The sequence below is a fragment of the Rhopilema esculentum genome, chromosome 6, assembly GCF_057945365.1.
Source record: "Rhopilema esculentum isolate cy_ngs chromosome 6, ASM5794536v1, whole genome shotgun sequence".
Classification (NCBI taxonomy): Eukaryota; Metazoa; Cnidaria; class Scyphozoa; order Rhizostomeae; family Rhizostomatidae; genus Rhopilema; species Rhopilema esculentum.
Window position 1 is genome coordinate 9,860,107 of NC_142820.1, and position 5,022 is coordinate 9,865,128.

Consider the following 5,022-nt stretch of genomic DNA (forward strand, 5'->3'; position numbering starts at 1 on the left):
GGGGGTGCAGCACCCATCAGGGGCGAAACTACCGGGGGGTGTGGGGGGGTGTGACACCCCCCCAATCCAAAAAATAGTCGATTTCGCAGGGCAATCGAAGATTTCGCAGGGCGCCAAGAAGAGCTTTGTTGCCACGCAGAAATGCCACCTCTGAAGTTCGTAAAGGGCCGTTCACGAATTTTGAAATGGAAATATTATATTTGTTATGATATGACCGGGAGACTCCCGATTTCAGAGGTCATCTTCCGACCTCCCGACAATTAAAAAATCCTCCCGATTTTTGAAAAAAACTTATAATAAAAATAAAAAGCTGGTATAACGTAAAGAAGAATCAAGATCACTGTCAACAGTGCAACTTTTTCATAACGGACGAAACGATTCGATGTATTCACAACATTACAATAGTGTTATATTACACTTTAACTACAGTGCAACTAAGTATACAAAAAATAACTCACGGCCCTTTTCAACTCGACTTGTGGCAGAAAGGAGCAGAGAGACAACGACTTCTTTCGTCAGCACTTTGAACGAACAGCAAGATGCTTCTCCCAAAAAGCCTAATTCTTAAAACTACTACAGCGTATTTATAGATACAAGCATTTTACAACTATTAATAACAACCAATCAGCTAAAAACACGTAAGACCTACAACCAAAAGAAACATAGATAATTAACAGCGGAAATAAAGTGTTTGCCAAATATTTAAATTATACCCTACAATGGTTCGTTCGATCTGGTGCACAACAATAGTTACGACATCGGATAAAGCCAGACGCCAGACTGCCAGAAGCCAGACGCCAAACTTTTTAACATTTGTTGTTGTTTATTCATCATAAAAGATAACCTTTCTTATAATTTCAAACTAATCTAAGTGACATAAAATTGCCAAAAATTTTTGTAGGAGTTAAATCGGGGTTCGCATGGGTTCGCATGGGTTCGCACTGATTGCAAGAAAACATTTCCTATAAAAATATAATCATAATTGTGCACAGTGGCGTTTCTAAGCCCAGAACTTTTTCGGCCCCTTCATTTGCCCCCCCTCACTTTCTAAGAAAGTTCTTCGATATTACTGACCTATTGATTACGAAGAACTGTTTTTCTATTAACATATTACAGACAGAGAAAATAAAGAATCCTGAGTCATGTTGAGGCCTCAGAAATGACAAAATGTCAGGAGCTTCCGGGGGCTTCGTCCCCTGGACCCCTACCAGGGCGATGCCCTGGACCCGCTGGGGGGCTCAGAGCGCTCCCCAGACCCCCAGCTCTAATTTTTCGCTCGCTCCGCTCGCGATGTCCCCCGCTTTTCTTTCTCTACAGGTTGGAAGGTATGGAAACTGCACATTTCTGTTCAGGAAAAAATTTTCCCAATCAAAACAACATCTTCCTCTGTCATTCACAACTACGTGCAATCTGAGATGAAAGGTTGTCGTTTCTTTCCTTCCCCAACGTCTAACACTAGAGTTTTAGTTCTTTTAGCACAATAGTATTTTGCTAAACTTTTGTCTGAAAGATGCTTTTTAGCCCTTTTACAAGGTATAATTTAAAAAAATTTCTTGGTGGGTCCTCCTACCATGGTGGGTCCTCCTACCTCACTAAACTCGACTTTTAGCCCCACTGGGCTAAATTTTGTTGCGCTGTCTACATCATGTACCCCCCTCCCCCCCAATTAGCTGTTTATTAGCTTAATTTTGCAAACCAACATTAAATGAAGTGAATATAAAAAAACAATTCACGCTCACGTAGAGAAATAGAAATTTCATAGGCAATGAAGTTTCAAGTTTGTTTCTATTGCTTAGAAGTTTGTCCTTGGTAAAGACCAGTGTACACTGGTAAAGCTTTCACTAGTAACCTATAGACAAACCGTTGCTACTAGGTCTGCAGGGCAGGGGCGGATCCAGACAAAAATTTGACATTCTCAAAACCCATTATGACCGACCGACCACGCCCATTTCCCGGAAACGCCCAAGAAATTGTTTTCTGTCTTTTATGGATGCAATGATTAAAATTATTGAAATTTTAAGAGGAGAAATTGAAACAAACAATAAGAAGTGGCAGACACCCAGGGGAGATGAAGGGAGGTAGTTGTTCCCCAACATTTTGGGAAGACAGAGGTCTTTTATTCTAAAAAGAATGGACAAATGTGATGTCATCTTATCAAAAAAATAGGCTTGCCCCCTCATATTATTGCCCAAAAAACAACAATGATGCAACATTAAAGAATTACTTAATAAGCATAGCAACACTAGTAATTGAAAATTGGGTAATGCAGGGAAAAATAACACAAAGATCAAGACAAAATGTGTGTGGCAAATTGTGCTTGGTTTTCTAATGGTTTAACATGTGGAATTTTATAGAAAGAAGTGTAGTTTTGTGGACATCCAAATGATTGATAAAAATTTAAGGGCACAAGACTCATCATAGAAGAGAATTATTAACGAAAGTTGACCAATGAAATTACTAAAAATGCAGGCACTTTCAGAGTATACAAGCCATAGAAACTTGGACAAAGAAATGGGCAAAAACCTTTTCTAGCAACAAAAGTAGACTGCTAAGGCTAGTCAACTTCTTTCTGGATGCTAACTCTCTTAAATGCATCATATCTTTTGGCATATGATAATTGCACTGCTTTAGAGTAAAATATTTCTGCATCAAAGTCAAAGTCTGTATATCTGTTTCAGATTTGTTGTTCATCATTTGGAAATACATGGAAGAAAAATTACTTTGGGATGACTGTCTATTTAGAAGATCCATCAAATTTAAATTTGAATCTTCTGAGACCTGACACTTTATACTAAACTTCCCTTTGCTTAGCTTTCAGATGCACTTTCTTTTGTCAAAGAAAATGATAATTTTTTGCCTTCATAATATTTCCTTCCACAGGAATGTTAACCAAAATTAGCTTTTTATCCAAACCACAATTCCATCAAAACTTAGTCTGGTAATAGGCTTGCTAAAATAAGCAAACAAATGCATTTCTCATCATTTTTCTTGTTGAAAGACTACTCCATTACTCCAACTCCTGCCATACTAGATTACATCATACCAAATACTGCATTTTAACATGCATTAAAAACAGATTCTATCTGCCTTTACTGTGTGTACTAACTTAATGTAAAACATACTTTATTGGACAGCATTTCCAGTTCCTAGTACCACCTTGCTCAAATAAATATATCTCAAGATTTTGACTTCTGTGTTGCATTCTCAATAAACCTTGTTCGTTATTGGCTTAGTATCAATAAAACAGAAAAGGAGATGCATCTCCAAAACAAGAGTGCAGTGTATGACAATAGGCCCATGTAGCTCATATGATTAACCACATAAAATTTCCAAAGATGCAACATGTCAAATGGTTTCAAAATAGAACACAACAGCCCACCATAGCATAAAACTTTTCACCAAAGGCTGTGACAACAAATCCTATTCTGCTTGGTAACAATATCAGTAACAAGACTGTAAGAAAGTAATGACTTCTCTAACTGTTAAAATCTCTCTTAACTTTTTTACAGCTAGTTCTTTAAATTAAATTACAGCAAAAGTGAAAATCAACTTGCAAATAAATAACATGTTATTTAAAACAAATTAAATAGCTATTCAAACAAACTAAAATGTATCCATAAACATTATATTACAAAGATAGGCAACCATTTAATCATTGAATGAATATTCTAGTTCTAGTTAAATTCAGAACAGTGTAATTTTTGTGAATTCTACATTTAAATCACATTACACAAAAACAGAAAGACAATGGTAAGGTATCGGTGTTAAATTAAGTATTTTACCAGCATCCAGAGGGGCCAGTCTGCAAACAAAACAAACTTTTTGCAGAATTTACCACCTGAGCCTCCAGGCCCAGTAGCAGCAGCACAAAATGAACCCCTATATAAAATTTTTCAGCAGTACCTCAAAGTCTGACCCTTTCTCGTTCAACAAGGTTCAGCCATCAAAATGAAAGAATTCTTTTGCCACAATAAATGTCGAAGGTTGTGTGTTACGATCTGGTTCTGGCGCCTAGGCCCTCCCGGCAGACTTGTAAGTAACCATTCCCTAGTCAGCGAAAAAAAATACTCCTCGATGGTATCCAAAGCACAATCGGTCAATAACTGTTTCAATTCTTCCAATACATCCATACTTGCAATGGGTTCTTGTGAAATTATTCTCTAATCAAGCACAAACACAAATCATTACCAGGCACTGCCACTGCCACTGCCACAGCCACTGTAGTCTGGAGTGGAGTGTGGATTCTTGATCACGTGAAGTTGGTGTTCCCTGTCAAATTTAGCTACTTTGTGGACCAGCCCACTAACTTCTCAAGATTCTCAAACTGCGACGTAGGCAAGACCTCATAAAATATATGTTAAACATATGCCAGATATACCCTATTAAAAGTGAATGGGTTTAATACGTCATTCTGGCGAATTTTCCTCTCGTTAAAATCTTTCAGGTCGACCTCTTCTAAGTGACAAAAATGAATTGAAATTCTCTGCGTGCGCATGCAGAAACTGCGTGCAACTTTCTAAAAATGCGAAGGAACTTCTCAAAATGCATGGCAACAGTCGATAAACTTTCTAAAAATCATGCCTAGATACAGGACGCGGCGCAGCCTCTTACTACTCTCCTGGGTACTAGGTTCAATGAAGGAGAATTTGGTTTTTCATCGGAGAAGATATAAAAATGTTTCGCAAAGGCAAAACGGAGTAAAATATAGCAAATACGACGATTATGTAGAAATAAATACCTAAAATACATAATAAAAAGATGTATGCTTATCTTGAATCTTAAATCTGAGCTCATTCATTACTTTTAGCATTTTATTTAGAATAATCAAACTGGGAAAATCTGACATTCTAAATTGAGAATGTTGAGAATGTCTCGATCCGCCCCTGCTGCAGGGCACCACTCAGTTTTGCAGGGCAGAAACCCTTTTCACCCCCCCAAAACTATTGGCCAAGTTACGCCCCTGGCACCCATATACCCCCCCAGTAGTTTCGCCCCTGATTGGAAAGGCCGCCGAGACGTTGA